The 25,372-nt window shown below is 40.0% G+C and overlaps 1 long non-coding RNA gene across 1 annotated transcript in view; it reads right to left on the bottom strand.

Moving 5' to 3' along the window:
* Nucleotides 1–25,372, bottom strand: part of LOC147757495 (uncharacterized) — a 76,089-nt gene that overhangs the window by 23,413 nt on the left and 27,304 nt on the right. The gene's annotated exons all lie outside the window — the stretch shown is intronic.

Genomic DNA, 25,372 nt, shown 5'->3' with positions numbered 1-25,372 from the left:
ACTATGTTGCGGCTAAAAGAAACGAGTGAAGATAACAAGTTTTTTTTTAGTTCAAACATTTCTGCATAATTATTTTAATAATATACGTAAGATTGTTGGGTTTTTCGCTTATACTTTCAGTGCAATCAGCACATTCTTACCCAAAACCCATTTTCCTTCACACATTTGAAAACAGTTATTCCTTCGTCAGCCGAGATGAGGCACTGTTAATCTGGGGTGTTGGCTGTACATACCAGTGTCAATGAAGTTTTCCGAGGAAGAAACTTACTTGAAGACGAATGTATCATCTGCGAACAAAAAATGGTCTCAAATATTGTAAAGGCAGTTGTAGCTTCTTCAAGTAGTCGGATCAGAATCAGCCTTTACTTGCGGATCGTAGAACTGCGCGTGAAATGTCGTCGTATGTCATAAGGAGATCGGGTTTTACCATAGATTTGTTCCACGTCGCCTCTGTCCCAGTCATGTACTATAAGGCTTAGGTGCCTTAAACTTACGTAGGCCGACACGCCTGTCCTGTGAGTATGACCTCGATTCGGTAAAATACAAGTTTCAAACTTTCCACCACTTTTCGTTAGTAGAGCAAAATCTAACCCGTATGATTTTAATACAGATAGGTTGGCATTATTGCAATTTGTCCTTTATCATTCTTCTACAAACAACCGTTAGATATAAATAACTAAGTTATAAACATATCAAATTATTTATTTCGCCAATAAAAATAATGTTCTTATAAATACTACTTTCGTTTTTAATTGTCTGACTGAAATTTGTAAGTCACAGAATATTATTCGCATTATAGAACCTGACGGTCATATTTTCGGCGATTGTGATTTGTGGCGAGACGATCCTATCACAGATTTTATGCTAGGTAAATATGCCGACAGGCATCATTTCTGCTAAAGCTATCACTGCTGCTATTGCTAAAGTCTGGCTATTTCCACGTTTCAACGGTGACGTTTTCTAATGCCGCTACTAAGACCGTTAAAATAATGTGACTGAACAATCACGCTTTTGCGACCCATTATCCGGACGGCGGGTAGTCACCTCATGGGGTCCCCTTCATTGAGTAAAAGGGGTGGAACCATCGCTGCTGACTGGGGCCTCTGTACCTTGTTGACGTTGTTAGCGTTAAGCGCTACCACCGATTCCCTCGCCACTCGTTCAAGTTTGTGAACTGCGAAGTTTCGAACTGCTGCGAAGTCACGTTCGTCGACTTACTTTTTACCGCAAAAAAATAAAAAGGGCGAATGAGCGAAAGAAAAGCTCAGCCGTGAGGTGATGGATCGAGTGACAACGTATCTGACACTTATGCCACTAACAAAAATGCCGTTCATTTATTTTAATGTTGACAATTTGTCCTGTCGTCGAAGAAGCTGGCCATATGCCTATTGCGGTCTTCGAATTTGCATCAGACTGAATGTTAAACCGAATACGGTACGTTACCAGTAGCAGCAAAGTACGCATATTTGTTTGTTTTTTTTTTATTTCGATTGAAATGAATAAGTAAATGTAACGCATTGCTTTTTATACTCTAATTTCTACTGCTATTACTAAAATAGCCTACTATATATATATAGCATATCACTAAAATATAAAAATCAATCGATTTTGGCTAATTAGCCTACACACGATTATAAATAACTAGCAAGAGGGTTTAGTCGCGGCAAAAGTCATGTGTTTTATTTATATAAAATCATCCGTGCGAATTTATAGGGGGCCTTAATCGTACACGATATGAATGATATTGTACGATGAACGTGCAACACTTTACATGGAAAAACTCATATCTACGAGCTCTGTATTACAGAAGGACGATTTCTACAAGCAATGGCTTCAGGTTGCGCCAAACCTGGTACGCGAAGTCTTGAAACTGGACGCATACGCTGAAGACAAGGGGCCGATTTTAATATAACTCTGGTTGTATGTGGCAGAAAACCCTGCCGACCGACCAAAGCAAGCTGCTTTCAAGACATCATTTCTATAGCTATTTTTACTGCTATTACGGCTTCCGATCTACTTTGAGCGTACTGTAAACGTTTTACGTAACGTACGCACAGTAAGGAGTTATCTTCAGAGAATACAGATCCAACAACACTGAGCTATACTCAACAGCTACTGCGATTACCACAGTGTCTATGTGTTGGCTATTTGCAAACGTGATGCACACAAAATACCTGACTAGACGACTCCTCCCGCTACTGTATATATCATACACTCGTATACTCGTACCAGCGAATTAGACGACTTTCTATGCGTATCTGGTACACGTTTGTTGTTTTCTCTATTTGAGCTTGTATCTTTCTAGCCTCCTTGCTTTGTTTATATATCATTGATCTTCTACGTCCGTTTCCTGCTACACACCAACCTTTTCCGTTAGCTCAAGGCCTCACCTTTATCCGACTGGTCATTGTTAGCTTTCAGCCGTTCTTGGCGAAATGGCGAAATCCAGCGCTACCGCTCTCGCGCAGAGATCGCAATGGCTCTCAGCAGGACTCCATTTAAATGACCCGCAAAGTGCCTGAAGCTCAGCGGCGTCTTTTAACTGACAATAGCTAAAAGAGGAAAAGCTCAGGACTATTGTAGAAGAGAATAGCACCAAATACACACATCTGGCATCGCACGTAAAAGCTAAAAATGAACGTCAATTTGTGGCAAAGGGGGCGCAAAGACAAGTTCATGTCGATAATAGAAAAGTTCCCATAAGTTTTATATGAATTGAGCAACTCAAGCACAGTCTATGTCGTTACCGGTAGATAAACAATTCATGTTTTTAACGAATACGTTTTGCTAGCAAATATAAGGAAAATTACGTGAAAGGAAATACTCAAACATGTACAGGGTTCACCAGCTAGATCATAGTGGTTCTTAATATAAAGCATCGCCGTGTCGTACTACGTCCAGACGACTTATGGGCGTGCTTAAGGGAAATCATGTCGCAAAGGACGTTATTTGGTGAAGATAGCGTGACACCACTGCATCTTCTTCAAGAAGGCGAAATTGCTGTAAAAAGCTCTTTATCCTTCGAAGCGGCCATTTTATTTAAAGGTTTATGCGATTCCAGCATTGCGTGATTGAATGCGGGGTTCGGTTAAGCCAGTCCTGCACGGGCTTAGACATATCATCATCAGATCGATATGGAGTCACTGACGGGTGCGATGAAAGATTTCTCTCTCGCCTTCTCATACGTATCTCTGATTGAAAACTTCTCCTTTGATTCATAGAATGCAGTATTAAAAAAGTTCACTGGCAGTTCTTACTAAGAATCGCGTATATTTTAAAAGCGATTTACAAGCAAAATACCTATTGGAAAGCGCACACAATTATCCATTATGTAGAAAATTTGTAAAAAATTAATTTATTTTCCCGAGCCGGCTACTCGTATCACATTTGCCATACGCAATATCTATTGCAATGAGTAAATAACATTCTACAGTTGATGCATAGACAATGTCAGTTTCTTGTCTACAGGACATCCAGCTTATGAAAGAACCACAGCGTTTTCAAGGAAAAGGATCAACAACAGCATATAGCTCACTATCATTATCTGGTCATTGTTTTCAAACATGCGTTTTTCAACAATACGGTCGTGTCGTTCGCTGTCGATTCTCGAAACGCTTCATGCGGCCAGAGCGGATGGCGCATACGCAATAGGTTTAGTCTATCGTTATGGTAGTGACGCTAGTAGTTGTCGTAGTAAAGTATGTCTCGTATTTTAGCAAAAAATCCCTGTAGCACTTGAAGGGACCATTAGTTCTTTAGTGAACAACTAAAGCCCAGCTACTAAAGCCAGCTCTAGTTGGGACAACTAGAGCTGGGCAGCTAGTTGTACTGTCTGTTATACCCAGTCTCTGGCGGTCGAAGGGTCAAAAAGGACATATAGGATGCACTAATTTTAGCAAGTAACATCTCATGATGTTAGCTATTATTTGGTAAAAAAGTGTCACTCTCTGCTCTTGCCTATATCATTTTTCCTCTGGTTTTTAGAACGCCAAGCTTTTTCTGCCTTGTCTCGTCCTGTAGGTCTTCGCTTGAATGCTGTCATAGCATGGCTAAAGCTATACGTAAAGCTACGGGTGTAGGAGGCAAGATGCGATAGACAGCGCAGTGTAGAAGACGACAATGACAGTAGTAACCGGTTTGCTTGTAATAGAATAGAATCTGTGACAACATGATGGCGACCACTGCTTCATGACAGAGCGACAGGATCTCTTCGTCCCATCTACCTATTAACTAATGGCCACCTCCCGACAGAGGTCACGTAGCACATAGGCCGTCAGCAAGAGCAGAGCGGTAGCAATGGTTCTAATGTCCATCGTATTGCTGTCTCTGTGTTCTACGTGTTGCAGCAAATGCTGTGGAAAGCTTCTTGCTGAATGGTAAGTTTGTAAGCTGACAGAAAGGGACAACTAGATAAGAAAAGGTAAGTGTACTAATAAAAGCATCCCCATCAGGTAATTATGAACATAGCCAGCCACTTAGACCAGTAAGAGCCTTTTTTTTCAAGTAGTTTGCATGTACGTTCTGTTGGCCAGTTGTAACTTTCACTTTTCGATGTTCGTTATGATAGTGTGCAGCTTTATCCAATGTTTTTCTTCTGCCGTAGTACCCAGTTCATACTTTTTCTCTCTGCCCTTAGTCCTGAATTGTTGCCCGTTTTAATTCTGGTTCGAAGCTGGTAGGGAAAGCACCAAAACGATATGAGTTCACGAAATAAAGAAAAGTTATAGGTAATATAATGTAATTTGAAAGGAGGAACATGTATAAAAATGTAGTTATCTCAGCAGAGTTGCAGGTAATTTGCAAGATATGGAGATGGTCGAAATCCGTCTAAGCACGAAGGTACAGACGTCCCATACATCCATATGGCATCGTTTAGTGTGTTACTGAACTTCCACCGACAATCGCCTAAAGTGAAGGCCTGTGGTTCCACTGCACAATAGAAACGACGTAATAGAATAATGTGCTACTGCTAAAAAAGGGCCCAATATCCTCAGCGTTGAGATAATGCGATTGCGAAATCAAATACAGGCTATTTGTTCATAATGCATTAGCCAAGGCTGTCAATACCTGTACACGCCTAGAAATGTAAGAAATTATTAAATAATAAAAAAAAAAGAAAAGCTGAATATATCTTCGAATTACATTTGGAAGACATTTCTAACCCCTTTAGCCTTGTTAGGTCGTGTAGTGTATGTCCTATTAGAGCACGTAGGGTAGTTTTTACAAAACTTGCTAGGCGCCAGCCGAATAGTACTGCTTAATGACCCAGTAAATAATCAAACACTATTTAGTCAGATCGAATCGACGCGGATAGAACTGCAAGGGACCCTTATCGCGGACAGCGGATCTCATCCACTTTCGGTTGACGGCAGAACACCACTTACGGTTGTATATGAGCACCCGTTGTTCGAAGTTCATGACATAAAAGTAGCAGTTGACCCGCACTGAACACGTCTGTATACGTAGTAAATGGGTCTGTAAAACATCATAGCAGTCACAATCCTATTTGGCAGTTAGATGAAGAATCTGCACCAAAAAAGAGAACCACTTAGTGGCAGTTAGGTTAAGGTGTTTACTTGCTTTAATCTACATATACAAATCGACAATGTCATATACACAATGCTAAAGCCATACACCGTAAGATCAATATCCAACTACTCGGAAGATCGAGCTAAAAATAAATAACTCCCATATTAGTACGTACGTGCGCTTGTTTTTGCTTAGCTTCAAAGATTGTAGTCATTTAAAGGTAGTAGTCATCAGAAGGCGAGTTTCATTCATTCTGGAATAGTCCTAGTTTACTTGGCGACAAAATCTAATAAGCCAGCGCAGAGCGGATGACCCTTTTGTTTGCTGTGTTTGTTAGAGTTCGTTGCTGGCCTTATCTCTGGTACCTGCCAGATATCTTGACTAATTAACTGACATTAGTAAAGATACCTGTTATTGGTTTGTGATAAGCGTCTCAATGGTTCAGTACTTGAGTTTAATAAAACAGTCTTATCTCGGTTATGTCTCAGTCGGTTTTCTGGAATTCGTTCGGAAGTTAACTGGAATTCGTGTTACAGCATTCTATTTTAGGCACCAAATGATACTGTGAAAGATTTAAAGATTGCGAGGACACTTGCGACGTTTGCTTAAACGTCATTGAACCATTTACCTGGCTACATATTAACGTACAGAAGCTAACTGGCAAAGCAAGGACATAGTTGAAGTTAGGGAATTATAAGTTAAGAATAGGGGACACAAACTGCACAGTGTATTAGTCGATCGAAGGACATTCTACGGTCGAAGACTCACTTTGCGTAACATTCTGTTAGGCCCACCGCACTCTTCTATTATTTGGTTTGGCCTAGCTCTTGGCTAGCGTGAGAGCGCCGGCCTATGCATAGATGGCTTGTTGTCCGTTTTGCAGAAGTGTCACATGTTGCTAGCCTTCCTCTGTTAAGCTCTAAAAGAATTATCTCAATACGAATGAAATGGTATCGTAATTGCTAAATCCAATTTGGCGCAACGCCATTACCCATAGAGTTTCTATAGACAATCCGCCAAAGTCAGCTTCCGATCGCAGCCACACATGCCCAGTTAGTTATATTGATTTACCGCATTTCTGCAGTACTACGCCCACAAATGTGTTTCAAACGGAGTTCTGTTGATCAGGACAAACTGGGTTAAGCAAACATTCCCGGTGCTGCCGTTGAGTCGGAACAAACAATCTGCTTGTGTCAATAAGGCCATAAGTACTCAAATGAGTAAGATTAATTAATAATTTACTTTAGCAACTTCGCAGGCTTAACACTGTACTAATTTATATCTGCCCTATTAGATTAAAGCCGAACACCTGCTACTCGCAAATCTTCGGTTCTATGGCCTACCTCATCCGAATAAAATAAACTATTAGAAAAGATGTCATCTGAATGATTCGAAAATACTGGAAAATTATGTTACGTGGTGTATCTGTACCACGCGTACCATTTTCCGCTCAGATAAGAAATGTTAAGATCGACTGATTTACACAACATCATGTTTTATAGAGTATACATACTTTACATGTATTTTTACGTGATCTGCCTAAATGCAAAAAAGTATACACCAGAATCCTGACAAAACCTCCCAAAATTTTCTTGGGCTGAATTCAATTATGTAAATGGTAAGGTTTTCCATACAAAGGATCCTCAAATTAAAAGAAGAATGGGCTTTCAGATACGTCTATAACCTATTACTGTAGGCCTACAAGAAGCCTCGGTTCGAAGCCTATCCGTTCTACAGATCTCTATAGAATCGTAGCGGATTCTTTTAGAATGAAGTTGTTTCGAGTAGTTCCGTGTAGAAGTGCAAGTCTCAACTATATGTTGTGTAGTGAACGTTTGATAGTCATCCGTAAATTGAAAGTGATGAATACTTGAAAAGTATTTAGATGCGAACATACATATGAATAAACCTTAACTTAATGAAAGTTAACTAAGTTGCCTACTTACCCGCCTGCTAAGCATATATATATATATATAAGGAGTTTTGACAAAAGGATGTACTAGCTAGGCAAGCTAGCCGCAGGTCAGACCTTCACTTTTACAATACCAGAATCATTAGAGAATGACCAAGTGCTGGCGCTTCAACAGTGGTTCAATGACGCGATCAAATTGGACATAAATACAAATTACAATGATATATATTAGTTTTCCTAGAATGTGTCCAAACTGAGTTCTTCCCTGTTTTTTAGGTTTTATGCCCACCGTACCATTCATGGTATATTCAAACACTCATTTCTAATGATAACTTTCGATGTATGAACGTCACAAAGTGACGCTCGAGTCATTTCGACAATTGATGTACTAGCTATCGTCAGATGTGTTCCTGCGAGTATCTGATTAAACACTGCATTATATGTACAACATCAGAAATCCCTTGACTACACTTCCATAGTATATAGGTAGTCTAGGCGCCACTATTATCAACGAACCTCCACTATTTTTCCGGTAGCACCATCGTCGCACCACTCTAGATCTTCACTAGCTCTTTCTAAACGAAAAATCACCAATAAAATAGTTCTGCAGAGATCGAAACAGATGATTATCTGATCGTGCAACATGTAGGCTATACGGCGAAGGTGTGAAAATTTTCCATTCAAATTTTCTCAATTTTTGCCGAGCAACTAAAAACATGTGTGGTCTAGCATTGTTGTGGTGGAAGTACGATCGAGTAAGTTGTTTGGCACCAGTTCGTGTGACCGATCCTGTGTTTACAACTAGATTTCTTCAAATGATGATTTCAACCTGTTCAACGGTGGATGTTCAATACTTCGGTGATGTCAACTTGTTAATCTTGCTCAACGTTCTTCCATCGACGCTTTCCGTAATCGATCAACCACTACGTGGGGTACCTTTCACATCGAAATTTTCAGAACAACCTTGGGCCATTTCTCCCGATAACGCATAAAAAACATCAGTTTTGTGCCTTTAGCCTAATAAAATTATTTTTTTTTATGAATTTTTGCTTAAGGCAATTTCGTTTTTATTTAAGGTATCCTATATTGACTCTGAATAAAAACAACTTTGATACATTTATTACTGGCGAATTTCAGCTCTTAAAGCACACCAACTGACGTGACGTATATATTACCTAACATGTGACTCGAAAGTCATCTAGCTGACATAACGGTCAATGCTTTTTTAACAACTTTCTTTATTTACACATAGTAATGTGTCTAATCTTTAGTCTCTTTCAACTATAGCTATAGTCCATATATATAACCAGTTCGTTCCATTAAATAAATAGCTCCATTAAACAATACTATTTATTAAACTCAGCTTTTTAGTGTACACAAATAAGAATATTTATTATTTTTCAACCGCAGAACATTAGTGTGCTTTGTATGAGGTTGACAGGTACGCTGTCATCTCCAATTAAGTTAAAACAAAATTAACGTAAGCACCCGAGAAACGATTGAAGATTAGTCGAAGCCGCAACGAAGAAGTTTCCCACGGACAAATTTACTCTTTCTAATGTGTATAGTATATGCCGCCGGGCCGGGAACGCCCACTCATATGATATCGGCAATTGATGAGGGCAAAGCGTTTCATCCAACTTTAGTTACCGTTACTATTATTATTATTATTATTATATTATTTTTGTTTTATGTATAGTTTTCTTTAAACAATTTAAGGCTGTGCCTATGTTAGGCTTTACCACAAATTTCTGTTTTCAAATGCGCTACGCATATTCGTCGTCTTTTCGAAGTGTTCAGAATTGAGCGACAAGTCAAGTTTCCATCACGCACTTAGGGCCAACACCTTAAACAGTTACCCTTCATCAAATCTGTTTGTTTCGACATATTTCGACATCTCTCCTTACTTCGGAATCTTCATCAAGTCAACAAATGATAACTTTACCACCAAAACCTACATGGTCATAGATAGAATTGGTCATGAACCAATTGATTTCTTGATGGATCGTACGCAAAAGGGGTGAGTCGTCAGGGTGCGTTGTAAGCACAGGCATGATTTGTCCTTAGCCTTTTTTTTTTCACAGTTATAGCTCATTATTAACATTAAAGGATCTATAGAAATTAAAAGTTATCGGTCCGCTCCATGATGTCTCATTTTTTAAACATCGAAGATGAGAGGCTAAGCAAACAATTTCAAGCGAATGGCTGCGATCTTTCTATATTGAAGTCTCCAATACGGGTGTTGATAAGTGCTTACGAATTCTTTAAAGTGGCTGTATTGTGAAACAAAATGCTAATCAGTCGATACAACCATCCGTAACATTCTTTTTAACTGACATCCCGAACCTTGCTGGAAGTGGCTGCCATGCCGACGTTGAAGTCGTCGGAATGGTTACATTCACCTCTTAAGTTTTCTGCTGACACGCGGATACCGTCTCGCGTAGTTACCTGCAACTTCTTAATATGCGCATTTGGAAGCGCATTGAATCTAAATTGTATCCAATTCGGGTCATTGAGTCTTGCTTGATCTGCGCTACGAAGCTCATCGCAAAGCGTTTTGCCTCCCAGTTGATCAAAGAAATTATGTAACCGTAAACCTCTGCAATCTACACTCCAAGCATCTCCATAAACAAGCCTTTGCCGACGACATCTTGGCCGTACCCCAAAAAGCTGTAAGCCAGAAATACAACCCGTGATTTGTTAACATCAGTTCGCTGCCACAGCATATGACAATGGAGCTTGATGTATTTTTTGCTTCAGCGCTAGCACTCAGCAACTTGGATTTCTGGTATTCTCCAGATTGGACCCGCAATGTTCAGCAAACCACTGTTCATCTTTAAAAATGGCAACTATAGAAGGTCCTTAAATCCTTCCGCATGCTTCATTCTGCTGGCTCCCTCGTTACTGAACAAGGTCTCGAATATCTGAAGCCTTATGCCCTCATTTTATACCACCAGGTGGTCTTTTCTCTAAAAGCATATTCACTGGAACAGTATTGACATTGTCAAGAGACGGGTCTAGTGTTATTGGTAAAGTGGTATTTTTCCCAAAAAGTACAACGCAAAGCCATGAATCACTGGTACTGTCGATTTCGACCACATTGTCAATATTCGAGTTCGCCTTTAAGAATGTACGACACTGCCGAATTACTTCATCGAATCCTAGGATCTGGGCAACCCCTGTTAGGCTCAGGTCCAAGTCAACTTTTCTGTCTGGAAAAATTAGATCATCGTCGCCTCAGACATACGGCCAAATTCAAAGGTGCCTAAATTTGAAGTTTTCGATGACTGGATCTTTCAGACCCAAAAATGTCATCTTCCTTACATTTTAATTCAAAGTCACTCATTTATACTTAATACTAAAGCTTGAGTTGCTCGTTTAAGATCCGCGAAAATGAGCAAATCTCCAAATAAATTGTCTGCTGTTTAGCTGATTCATCAGATTTTCGGTATCGACGAGATTCTGCATAGAAGTCGCAACTGTATTATCGCTGCCTCAAAGTATCTAGGGGCGGCATCTAGACCGGCAACAGTACTGAATATTTCGAAGGAGTCTCAACTTAGGGAGAAAACACGAAAATAACTGGTTAATAAGTTCAGTCAGAGGCTTATTATTACTGTGGTTACCTTCTTAATGACTTTCTCTTTTTGCTAAAAATGTGTATTTGTATAATAGAAAGAAAATATTGCATCAGGTAAACTGCACACCCTTTAAAACTGACTTCAGTAAGTGTTTAAGCATAGGCCTATCGTTGTCGTTATCAGTTGAATGTGTGATCACGGAGTATTCTGTGTTGACTGAAGGAACAATATTTAAACAAGCCATTTGAATCGATCTTGAAGAAACCAATCAAGGTCCTTCGAGATACTTCAAGGAGATGTCCAATACGAATATCCCCGCTATGCACAACGACACAACGCAATCACAATAAAAACCTAATTTCTTTCATGTCTATTCGTTATTTATTCGGACGTATGGTTAAGCTGAACTAAGGATAATGAAATGAAACCACCTTCTGCGCTTGAAGTCATGATTAAGACCGATCATCGTTTCTGGGAACTATGTAGAACACTAGTAATTGTACAAGTGTACATCTTCAATTCTACATACGCACATGTACACACAATTTTTTTACTGATGATCCTTATCTTATTATATTCTTTTTTAGTTAAAAGAAAAAAAATAGTCATTCATACTATGCACACTATATGTCAAGGTAAACTAAAGACAATGCATTTTTGCCATAAACGACATAGGAGAAGATGCCTGATCGAGAGGTTTCCTCGATATGACAGCGGCTTAGAACACGCTGTTGAAGAATTTTATTACAACGACGTCTGGGCAGAATCCCAAAGACATTTCATTATTGGTAGAGTAATGATACATTATGTTAAAAAGAAAAAAAAAAAAACAATTTTTATCTTCTGTCTATAATTTATATCAAATATACCAAGCTCAAACAGGTTAGGCAAAATACATAAAATATAGCTTAGAAAAAAATGTTTTTAGGTTATTCTGTCGAAAAAAAGGCGTAGAAGATGTCAAGGTACCATCCCCTTTAGGTTCAGGTCTTGAAAAGCAGATTCAGTGCTAAATTCAAAAGTTTTAGAAACTCTCAATCGTTGCCAACCACTCGTAGGACATTTTCGACGTTTACTTATTCCACCGCTGCTCACTCTACCAAGTTAACATCCAATCTATATCCAAAGATCAAAGAGCAGTAAGACCTTCAGAGGAAATTCTGTCAATTTGGTTAACGGTCCGAATGAATATTAAAACTACTAAGAGAAACTATATTTGAATGTATATATATATGGCGGCGTCAGTTAAGGTATGTGGTGGTAACAAAAAGTCTACACAGTCAATCAAACAATGCTATCAAACAAATTACTTTGCCTTTTTTGCCGTAAAATTAGCTGTAGTTTACCAGCTGCAGTAAGTAGCAGCTGAACCGTTCCTGGTTGGCCTATTTTGAAATCATCAGGAGAGACGAACAATAATTTGTTTAGCCGTTAAAGTCTATCTAAAATATATTACAAACTCCTACATTTATTCCTAAAGGCGATACGTCAAGCATGACGATCCTCGTAATCGTCCAGGCTTATAAAATTCCGTTTTTATTCTAGCCTCACTATTTGACTCCATCATGGACTTACTAGTGCGAGTTGTTGAGTGTATATACAATGTGTTATCTAATAAAAAAAAATCTGTCACTAAGTAAAGAATCGAAGTTGGTTGACGATGCCCTTTTAGTCCGCCACGTTAGCTCGGCTTGTCTAGAAATTGCATATGTACGTTACCTCTACACTCTTTAGCATTTACTTCTCATCGTAATCACTCGATTCAGCTTTATAAGCTCGCATCACTTTGCCCCAGCTTAAACGAAACTTTTTCAATTTTCAGTGCTCCAAACTATTTGTCTCTTTTAACTGTAGCTGTTACTTTAACTTAGGACCGACGTTTGATAGAGTTACCCGATTATCCCCTACTGTAATATGTAACGAATTACTTTATAACAAAGTGTCTTCCTTTTTTCGTCAATAGAATATTTCGTTAATCGTTAATTTATTTATATTATTATTGAGTTTGCTATTTACAATTTGAAAACATAATGGAGGAATGTTTCTTCTGTTTAGGCATCGTAAAATTGATGAATATATAAGAAGCTGAGTAGTAAAAGGGCGTTCCTTGATTTAGTAGTTTATTTCCTATTCATTATTTTCTAACCATCTATTGTGTTAAACCAGAATGCCTCTATCATTGAAAAACTCCTTGCTAGTTTAGCTTTGCTATTGACAAAAACAGCATCCTAAATAACAGTAATGTTAATTAATTTAATATAAATTGGCTCGGTGGGCGCAAACCAATATTAAGTATATTCAATTTGTCTGCTGTCCAGCGCAGTTTCATATCGTCCAGGGGCTCAGGCACCCTGCGGAGTTGATTCAGAACATTGGGTTATCCTGATGATTTCTACGGTCTCATCCCGATGCAAAACGCATCTTTTCCACACAAAAAATTTTCAGCGATCTAAACATCATATTGCACATCTGCAATGAGTTCTTCCAGCACAAGGCCTTCTTTGCACTCGATTTTGACGCTAGACGGGGTACTAGTTCGCCGGAGCTTAAACTGTGACCGGACCGTGCTGTAATTAGCTTAATCTGTTAGAGCTGCCTACGCAAAGAAGCATCCTTTACTGCCGTTCACGTCAAGCATTACCAATATTGAAACTATTCTTTGTAATCCTTAAAGTTTTTTAATTAATCATACTCTTCATTACCAGCCAGTTTCGAGCGTTTACCGTTTTTTAGTCGCCCGATGCCTTTCATCGCTCGCCGTGACAATGACAACGAAGAGCCAAACACGTTCTTATTATGGAATTATAAACAGCATCCTGTTAGCGAGTACATCAGAGATACACCAGTTGTCCTAAATCACTGGAAAGCCCACTTGTCATCTGAATTTCCTGAGCACAGGATGTATCTTGTCAGCTGGAGTTACGATTTGCTCGGGACATTGAGATCACGAGACGTTCCCAATATGCTGTCAAGTTATCCGTTAAACAGCTACTGGATCGTGCTTGTCGTGGGGCTGTGAACACATTTGTTACCTTTTTCCTCAATCCGATTCCTGCTTAAAAACCTAAGTAACCGGAACCTATTTGGTATAGTTCTGTCGACTGCAGGTTGTTTTTCGGCTAGTTAAATCCATAGTCAATAGCCCTGGCCTACTAGAGGTATGTAAAAGTCGAAAACAGGAATTGAGCAAATACGTTTTTGACGAATACAAAAAGGATCCAATAGAGCCTTTATCAGATGTCTATAATACTATCATTAGAAAGGATCTCCAAGAACAGAGACAACAAACTGACTGATTTGCTATGAACAAGGAACAGTAATTTTTTAGGATTACCCCCACACATAGGATATGTCATGCAGCGCAACTACGTAGCCCAAGTTTAACTGGTACATATTTATGGTAAAAGTATTTGGCCCAAAAAATATTATATTTTAATAATAATGGTGGCTGGCTTCTGCGATGTAGTACGGTGAAGTCACAGGTATATATAGCTTCTGGTGCGCTTAAAGCTTCATTTCAGGAAACGCATCAAGTATTATCTTATCTCCACTATCATATGGCACACATGGTACTACTATAAGTAACTTAAATCGTACAACAACCAAACTTGTAAACTTGCTTGTATGACACAGAACTGTATCTGAGCTTTCAAACACAGACTGCTTCAATGATCAGAAGAACCGCTGCGAGAGTTCCAACATATACGTTAGACTCACTAAGATCTGAAACAGCCACGTTTACGCCTGACTGGTACTTCAATGGTGGGCCTGCTCTACCACACCCACGTGCATTTGATTAGCTTCATCTCCTTTTGAAAGTGTATACTACTTTCGCGAATGTTTGTTCCCATTATCCTCATTTAGTAGCTAGCCTGATGTTGGCCGTCTTACAGGCTCTATTGAACACCATCTGTCAGTAAGATTTGTACGCATTTAGCTGATACAATCCGAATATTTTAAAGGTAGGACATCGCTTTGATCTCACACACACCCGAGTCGTTTCATTCTAAATAGCTATGGAACCTATTTATTATTATAGTGAATTCGCTGCAATCTGGTGACTGTTGCCGCCAGTCACCAGTCCGTTATAAAAACCGCACATATGCGCTATCCTCTATCGTATATCAGCAGAGTTTATCTCTAGAACAGTCATAAACTCAAGCTGGAGACTCGCCTAACACTGGGTAACTACGAGAAATGAAAAAAATTATTATTATTATTAATATTATTGAAATAATTGAAATTTTATTGCCGCATCCCAGTTGAGAAGCGAGACGTGCCCAATATTCAGCAAAGTAAATTTGTGCTTAATTACAATCGGGTAGAAACGTCATCATATTGCAAATTTCAGTATGTTATGATAACTCCCAGAGAAGATAGACGACCAGCAGAGATAAGTATATGATGGTCAGGTCATAGCAAACACTAACAAATCTTCGCCGAAAGATGCTAGATACAGAATTAGCAAACGATAGAAAAAGGGCGCGCTAATCCCGGTATCCCTACACAGTGTGACATGTTGAAAGATTAGGCACAGAAATCTATGTATGTCCGCATGACTCCTATGAACGCTACCTAAAATCAATGAGCTAGAAAATCTAATTTCAAGGTGAGAGGTCGAAATATGTTGCAATCGGCGCGCCTGAGGCGATAAAAGAAACGGCAGAAAGATTGCATCTTGTAGGACGGTAAAACGATGTGGATTACGTAGATAGCACAATTTGTTAATAGAGGATCATCTTTTATCAGTACGTTGCGGCACTTGACCCGTTATCGGAGATCCTTCTAGTGTACTGTAATATTCGTATAAACCCCTGGTTACGTACGTGTCCATTCTGATGTAGACGGTAACCAGGGCATCAGTCTAGAGAATGGTAAGTGAGAAGAGCACACGAGTTAGGTCTACTAAGCAATTAGATTTCTTATAGTATAGAACTTAGACTGTCGCAATCAAACAGTGAGAAAATAAATATATCCAAATATCTGCATGGATACGGTTAAAGCTAAAACGACCATACGTCTGAAACAATGTTTCTCTTATAATAATGCATGCGTTTGTAGCTAAATGTAGGTAAAATGTGTTTTTCTTAAATATCATATTCCGTTCCGAACGCCTGGACCAAGTTAGTTTCTGCTTGTGCTTTTTTTTTTCTCTAGTTTTTTTTCTAGTTCTATTTTCGGCCTTTTCTCGATCCTTAAAAAAATTTAGCTGATTGAGCAAATGATAGATGACCACCAATACTTCAACATTGCTTTTTCATTGACTCAAATAGGGAAGTTATTCCCTCTAGGCTTTATAACCGAGTCGATTTCTACCCATATGAGATGGGACATCTCAAATTTTCGAATTCGCAGGTTTGTCATTGCATAGCACATACTCTTTCTTATTGGGATGGATATTATCGAATTAATTAGGATATTACATACGTTTATCTATAATAACAGTGATACGAGTCGCCCGTTCTGCCCATATACGATCGCTCCTGTTGGATGTATGCTGCATTACAATATGCTTTATAGACAGTTACCTGTCTTCTAGCAGCGGTTTGGTTTCAGCTCTAAATGATAACTGTAATAATAAGTGGGGCGGTGTTTGGTATGGTAAATTTGAAAATTACCCTCTGGGGATTTGCAGCCAAGCCATCTCCAATATACCCGGGCCTGTTATTCCTTCAACTGATATTTCAAGGTAAAAATTCGACCCAAAAAGTTTTTTTTTGCATCTGGGCACGTTGCAATCAGAGCCAATGCAGCGACGTCGTCGAAAAATCGACGAGAACTGCCCGAACGGGGAGATATAATTGCATCTCAATTTAATCTGCTCAACAATAGCCTTAGTTCACGCTTGACGACATAGTCCAGAATGACTCCGGTCTGCATGAGTCAGCCTTAAACAACGAACTTCACGACAATGCTCATCTGGTCTCAACTGTACCTAATATGTGTTGAACGATTATAAACTCCATGTAACGACCTCACATTATAGACAGCCAGCTAACGATAACACACTCCTGGCCATTTGACTTCTCGATGCGTTACCAATTATCAGTAGCCTCGAACGCACTGCCCATTGGCCTTCCGCCTGCACTCGAAGTTAGTAAAAATGACGTTTTCGAATTGTCTATCTACAAAAAAATCGACCCCACATTAGCTGGTAAGCTGCACGGTGAGGGCACGCGACAAGGTCCTACGGGTTGGCCTAGTGTATCATTAACGGCGATGATCACACCAGCTAAAGGACGAGATCGACAAAAAAAGAGTGCTTCAAACAGTCTTTATCTATTTAGGGAATATCTTCGTACGCTATGATTTACTGCTGTTTCAAAAAACACTCGTTCAACAAACGCTCAAACGCGTACGAACCTAGACCCAGCCGCTGTCTCCTTTACTTTGGCTAATTTATGGTACAGCATGGCCACAAAGGATTCTGCCAGCCAGAGCGAAGACGGTCATCCATTGAAGTCTGCCTCGATCCGTTCGATTGAAATAGACATCTTTGTAGATACGCAGGTTGTATTTAGCTAGTTCAATTTTTATGTCTCCGTGCTGGTCATGTACACGCTAACTAAAGTTAGCGACATATAAGGTGGCACAGGCCCTTTGCTGGATGTCTAGCTTTGGTTAATACTACCTCGAAATTCTTCGTCATGAAATTACCTAATTAAAAATAAAATTACTCAGTAAATTGAAGTTGTCAATTATTAGCACGAATTATGAGAAAATTAGGGGAAGATTGAGAATACACGGAGGTCAATACAGTGGAAGGCTATGGCGTCGGCAGGCTTTACGCATATCACTTCTATTATAGCGCAGGCTTGGAGATAAAAACTCAGTTAGGTAATTGCGATGCGCATTATATTATTAAGATAGAATTCTGAACAATTTGTCGAGTAGGTCACGCTGTTGCGTATCCAGATCTTTATTGTGCTCTCATTTAGTTGGCTTGCAAATGGATAATTCCCGTATGATTATTCAGCCGACCGCAGAATAAGAAAATCTGCAAATTTTAAGGTGATAATAAGCCTTATTCTAAAAATAATCACTTCCGCTTATTGTCCTATTCCAATCTCAAACGTAGAGAGTTCTATGTTTGTGCGTTTCGAGTATCGGGGCTCGAATTCGCCACCATCTAGGTTTCCACAAAAAATCCTAAGTAGTCCAAGTTTTCAACGCACGTAACGTTCTAAGCGCACAATGTCTGCTCTGAGACTTGTTTCAACACCGACTACAACAAAGGTGTACTTCTGATTACCCGTAATTAAAAAAAACAATACGAAACTAGCTTATGAAAATAGCGAACTTTGAAAGTCTTAGTGAAGTAGATCATTTAAGATTCTAGATACGTGTGCCTAGTGTATTGAGTAGCACTAAGTAAAAGTTTCCAGTTATATCATAAACAAACACCTTAAAAAATTATTATTATTATTTTGTGTACGATAACACTTTTACAAAAAAAAAAATGAGACAATATTCTGTTATGTTCGTATAGAACTCTGCGTTTGTCCACTCAACTTGACGCGCTAGTCCAGCCCAGCAATGCCCAACCCTAAAATACGCTGAATTTGCCTTCTTTCATCGACGTATATAATGTTATAGGCCAGATTCATTTTCAAGGATACAGGCAAGTATCGCGAGATTCTTTGTACTCCCACTAGACTGAGTTGAACCGCTCCGTAGTAGCGTGTAGATGATACCGACAGGCACTACTCTCCGATAGCCTCCAGCCAGAAGCTTGGGCCGTTCAAACTCTAATCTATTCTGGGTAGGGCAGAGAAAGCGGGCATGGTTTAATCATTGATACTTTAATTCTCCAGCTGCTAAATATCGCTGCTGGTTGTTGGCGGAAATAGGAGCAGGGCCATCTGCAGCAGCTGGGTAAGAGTATCAATGATTAAACCGTGCTACAACTTTGCTATCGCTATGGTAAACGGACCACCGGGTAGTCGTACACCCCCAGCATCGGCCAACTGGCAGTGACAACGGCCGACTCACTTTGAATACATAATAGAATAATATATCCGCATTGTTTTGACCTCACCTATGTCGTTCTACTCCGCTCCCGATTCTCGCCGCATACTTAGCTTTTGCTGCAGATTATTCACAGTCGCTGCAGAAACTTTCTCACAGTTCCAATCAGGCGGAAGGAGAAAGGACAGAAAAAAGGAATGCTTATTACGTGAAGAGAGTAGGACAAAGTGGGAAGAGGGGCGGGTGAAGGCGATGTATAGAAGTTATTATAAAAAAAAAGTTTGACAATTACGCATTTACAGACCTAATGTGTAGAAAGCACATTAAACGGTCAGCTTCTCAATGTTTGCTTGCAACCCAGATTATGACATGCAGTGCAATGCGGATCATGCACCTAGCTACGTGCATGCAGCTAAGGCAGAGTTCTTGATCATTTTAGAAAACGTTTGACTATTGATTGTTCATATATATATATAGTCTTAGTATGAGAAAAACGTATCTAGAGTGAAACCTTTAGATGTCAGAGCTTCTATCGAGACGATCATCTATTTACGAATTCCTCTAACGAGCGCGGGATCGACAGAATTTACCGGATCGTCACTGATTCGTCACTGGAATCATGCTGTATTTGTAAGTTTTTCGTCATCACTTGTAACTTATTGGCGTAATGCTTATACGTTCATTCGTATTTTGGCCAATATTTTCGTCAGAAGTATTTGAAATAAATGAGACTGCCGATCATTCAAGCGCGAATTACTACAGTATAATAAGAGAATGCGCGACTGCAACGAACGGTGGATCCTCTGAAGGCCTTAAACATTTAGTTGGACGCAAATTTTTTGAAAATTGTCTAAAGCGCGTGCGCGTAGGAACAGTAGATCGTCAGTATGTAGTCATTTCTTGTTCTATTCTAAGACACGTCTTTTAGAAGCCAGATCTGTTTTTCTGCTGTGTTTCCAAGAATAGCAGTACTAGTAATGGTAGTAGTGCTTATGGTACAGGGGATCTCGAGGTACATCTGTGAAACTATTCATGTTTTTCTCGCTGCACACAGAATTTACCCTTAATTGAAACGAATACACGCACTCCTTCACAAACAGAATTGCAGCTTGAACTATTCATCCTGTACTTTCTGGTTTTTCCCTTCAACTTTTTATTACAGTTGATTAGTCGCTAGTGGAAGATAATAGGGGATCTCTGGAGATGTTTCATCTTTTTTGGTGCTACGAGCGAAACGAAGACAAAGCCTATCACGCTGCCTACGTAAAGAAAATTCGTATCTGGGACATAAGAGAGATAATTAGAGGACATCTCAATCCAGCCAGCACTGAAAACACATTTGACCGTATACCTTTCTCTTAGATTTTTCCTCAGATCCCCGACGGGGACAGTGATTTCTGGATCTGCTAATGACGGCATGTTGCTCCTGTCTAATAAAAAAAATCAACTATACCTTCTTTTTTTTATGTAAATCGCGGGGTTTATCCCGCTTGCTTCCCGTTAATCCCAGTGAAGGAGTTGCTGCGCAACATCCTCAGCAATAACCAACGGAATAATCTTCAAAAAAAAAAAAAAAACACAGTACTTTTGAGAAGCATGACAGACAGTTTCTTTTTTCCTACGATAGGTGTGGATTATTTCATACCATATATCTAATCTGTTCCAAAAATAGACGCATTACCGAAAACTGAGCGAAACATTACAAATCATGTTAAAATTTCGACTGATGCCGCTAATCTTATGCGAACCTTAATTTTTAAGGGGGCTGATATTACTGTGGTAGCTAAGCCCGGGTTGTTTGTCGGCTGTAACGAGACCGGATGCAAATGGGTCGTCAATCGCTCACGTACATATACTGGGTTATTTATTATCTAGACGAAATGTTATCGTTAATCTGCAACGATAGTGACAACTTTATGTAGGTCTGCCGTTATGCCTGCTGAAGATCAACACTCAAGCGGTCAGCGTAGTGCGATAACAAACCCAGATTTTGTTAACTAATCTTTTTTTAGTTGTACTATCTGACCTACTGCGATAGATCTAATTGCGCGGTCGATTACGAACTTTGCATTCTATGTGTGGACTGTTTTTTTAACTGTAACTTCTCAAATTTGACAAACTTGCAAATGGGATGTCCGACTTTTATTACCATTTACGTTAATGAGACTATTTTCAATCGTTACTAACATAAACATTCAAAGTGTGGCATGGTGTAAAAATGTGTTGAAGCAAGAACCATCTACGGCATAATTTAGGACCAAGCAAGGCATGCTTAGTCCTGGACGTTTCTACTGTAATAAGCCATTTGCTTTATCCTGTTCTTGTAGAATCTAAGCTTCTTTCAGATATTCAGTGTTCTTATGTTTCGGAGCCCATTTCATTATAGCCATGATACAATTGAAACGTTTCTCCCAATCAATAGATTCAGGTAAAACGGGGCTGCAACTATCTCAGGTAACCTGTACATTTTCTGGTACAGCAGACCTACGAGAAGTCATCGTCTCATAGCAGGACGCGTAGATCACGCAATGCCTGGGTAAGCTTCTGGCCAATTCGGCTGTCGCTGTGCTCCGCTGGTATTATTGTACGTTGGACAATGCAGTATGCCTTAGGCAGTCATGATCCGACCCGGCAGGGCTCCCATGTCCTCCAGCTCTTTGGCCGCCTTTGGGGCTGCGCTTACTTGAAGTAGTTAGCCATTTTCAATGAACAACAAATTACGAGCATTTAGGCTTTTGCCGGCTGACCATTCCTCCTGTTCAGAAGTAGGTCCCGCAACTCACTCGAGACTCATTTGAGCGATCCCCAACAGTCCTCAGACTGCACCGTATGTCTTCACTGAGACCGAAAGGTGGATTCCTAGGCTAAATTAGTGTCGGAAACCGAGCGCAAAAAGGTTGCCCCCTTCGACAAAGACCAATCTGCTCGTTCGCTGTCATCTGATTGATTCTGGCACGTCAACACGCTGAGCATGGAATAGTACAGACTTTTTACGATCTTCCTAAATCGTATTGCTTTCTTTAAACGTGTGCAGTTAGTGCAGTTTCGTCCAATTAGCGATAAAGGCAAATGGTCTACAGCCCTTTTTACAAGACAAACCGACAGAGAAAAAGATTGCTCAATTTTTGCTTCAATAATAAAAAATCAAAGCTTACTACCGATATTGTTATTACTATTATTACTACTTATTGATCATCTCCATCAAATCATACGACGCTATAAAAGGTCTAGTATTTAGCTTGTATCTCCCGTAAGCTATCAATCGAATTTTGGGCGACTTGCCGCGTGATGTATTTGAATTTTGTTTTTGTTTCTCAATAAAATGTATGTATTTTTCTGTAAAACTTATTCGTTTTCAATAATCACGTAAAATTTGCTATACCTCAAAATCGAAAATTGACTTTTACAGGATTCCTAATTGTTTTTCTTATCAAGCAACGTTCTAAATCACGATTTATAGCTCGAAATATCAAAGTAAAATCGATATATATTTCGTGTGAGTTACGTATGTATAGGTCATCAAAAAGAAGTTTTCTGTCTGTAGCAAAGTTACTAGTAGGCTAAAAGTAATCGCGCAATTAAAATCTTTATTCTGACACCTTTAGAAACACATTGAGCTTTAATTTATTCATCAATCAAAGATTATGTAGATCCTAGACACCGAAACCATGTCGCCCCGTAACCAGACTAGCTCTCTGCATAAACCCCTTTCCCCCCGCGTAGTTTGCAAGATACAAGCACTCCCAGTAACATTTCACATTAATTGCTTCCATGCTGCTTCAAACGACAATAGACAACAATTGCGCGCCGATCCGAATTTTTTTGGTTCTAACGCCGGTAATAGGCATCTGCTTTGTGATGCACTTGAGAGGTCTGGCAAGTGCGAACGGGCTGAGATTGCTATGAAAAGAGGCTTCTGAAAATGATCAGATCAAATTTCCTCCAACGGCTTTTACCGTCGTTCAGGAGCCTCAAAGGGCGTTTAATTTCCTGTTCGGCGGTGGTGGTGGTGGTGATGGCCGTCGCTGCTTTGCGCCACGGCGCTGCGTGTTGCATGAGGAGGCACGTAATAATCAAAGTGCTCGTGAGGTCGAGTTACTTTCTTTTGGGCCAACCTGAGAGAAAAGAAGCCCCGCCTACTCCACTTTAGTCACTCGTCGTCTTGTCATCAGCCCGATACTTGACACCTCACCCCCTTAAAGTCTTGGGGTGGTCGACCTCGGCTAAGATCACTCTGTGTGGAGCGTTTGCTTGCCAGCAGATTGGCGAGCCAAAAGGAACCCCCAGAAGGACGGTTCCTCTCTTGGAAATGGGTTTACAGTTTCACCATCGATATGTTGCGCCTACCTTTTTAAGGACCTTTATAAATGACTAAACGTAAGTAAAAAATGAGATAAATCTTTATAGCCAGATCTGTGAAGATCTGAAAAGCGGGCCATTAGAAAATACTGGCTAAAATACGAATTGTTTGTGCGGACAAGCCATTGAGATTATTTGAATATTTGCTGCACCTGCATGCACTAGCGATTTTGATACTGCGAAGGTAGCTTACTTGAATCATATGCATATAACTATATGCACATATATAGAACACCAAACAATGCTTACATCGACATGTAAGGTTTGAAATTTTACGTCGGATGTTATCGTTAATCATCGATTCAGACGGCTGGCTTCCAATAAAAACGAATTGTATCCGCACCCCATTTTAAACCTATACAACCACTGCCCCCATATTTGGTAGGCAAACACGTTATCACAAATCCATTACAGGGACGTATATAATGAGTGAAGCTACTATGACTGTGTACACCCGACGACATATCTTCCTCAAAAACCCCGTGCTGCATATAGTATCCGTGCACGATCTGCGAAAACCGAAAATTGACAGTTTGAAAGCTCTTCCAATCTGCAGGTTTATTTCGGAGCAATATTGCACTTCTGTCTGATAGCAAATAACAGCTTCGTTTCGATATTAATAAAGCCGCCAACTAGCGGCCATTGTTGTTGGCTATCTATATCGAATGATACTAGTACAACAGATCTACATCCGAAGCAAACAAGCTTCAGCTGTTCTTAAATATAAGCTTTTCTTCATATATGTCAATGTCGCGCACATACAGCGCGTAATACTCAGTGATTCATATACGATATCCTCTGTATAACTGTACGCTTACTGGCTCTACTGGCTAAAACGTTTCTTGTCGCTCACGGCCGGCTGGCCCCACTACATCTTCAAAGGCATACAAAGATAATGCTTTCTTCTTCATTTCTGCATTTTCTATACCAATCCATATCGAGGCTTGCTTTGCACAGACCCCCTTGCCACTTTCCCCTACACTTTGTCATATTCACTGAGTGAAGGGGGTTTACTAGCTTTTTTCAAACTTTCAACAGCTAGCGCACGTGCATTAAGACGCTATCGTCAAACAATTTTGTGCCGTAGCTAGCCAATTCAACTTTGGAGGTCGCCAGCCGAACCATTCTTCTATGCTGTTACGACGACGGTAGAAAATTGTGGGTCGGATGAGGGCAAAGCAAGATAGGTATCGTCTCATCCACAAAATCTGCATCCCATGCTACTTCTTTCTACAAGAGCCATCCTCTCCATTGATTTTTCAGACTGTTTCAAGCTCCGCGAGAGCTCGACCCATTACTACTGTCTCTGGATTCTTTTTTTTTTTTTGCGACCCCGTGCTGCAGTTGCCCGCGAACTTTGAGCCCGGCAAAGTCTTCGTAAAAATTCAGCTTCTCCTGAAGAGCGGTAAAATCGATGCTTGCATGGAACAGCAGCAGTGAATCGAGCGGTGGCTGTGCAAGTAGCAGTTTCGAACGCACAAAAAGAGGAGTCACCGAAACTCGAAAAGAGCATTGTAAAGTTGAAAGTTGGGTTTCGCCTCTTTTCCATTTCGTTTCTGACCCCCTACTATGAATGTGCAATCTGCGAAAGGCACGCAAAAGCTTCACTAGGTGGATGCCCAGCTGCTTACTTTGTTTGCTTCGCTGTGTCTGCCCCATTCTCTGACCTCCTCCCGATCTCGCTAATAGCGACCGCAGCAACAAAGGTAACGATACCAATAACAAAACACGACAACGGTCACAACTAGGACGACAAGAAAAGTAAATCTTGTTTTGTCACAGACGAGCAGAGTTCTCTGTGCATTTCAAATGGCTAGCGCAAGCCAGATACCGATACAGCGGCCCATGCGTCCGCACATAGAAAGCGACAGGGTGCAGATGCAACGCCAGCCCCTGGGACGCAAATACAATTGTGTCTCAGAACTTTAAAGACGCAAGAGCAATATCGCAGGGTTACCTGTTTTGCCCATACCTACAGCGGCATTGGTGCGAAAGACTACACTACAAGCGATCTATATATATA

This window comes from Varroa destructor, unplaced genomic scaffold (assembly GCF_002443255.2).
Source record: "Varroa destructor unplaced genomic scaffold, Vdes_3.0 BEIS01000002.1, whole genome shotgun sequence".
Lineage (NCBI taxonomy): Eukaryota > Metazoa > Arthropoda > Arachnida > Mesostigmata > Varroidae > Varroa > Varroa destructor.
Note: the sequence above shows the minus strand (reverse complement) of the source record. Positions and strands in the feature narration are given on the sequence as shown.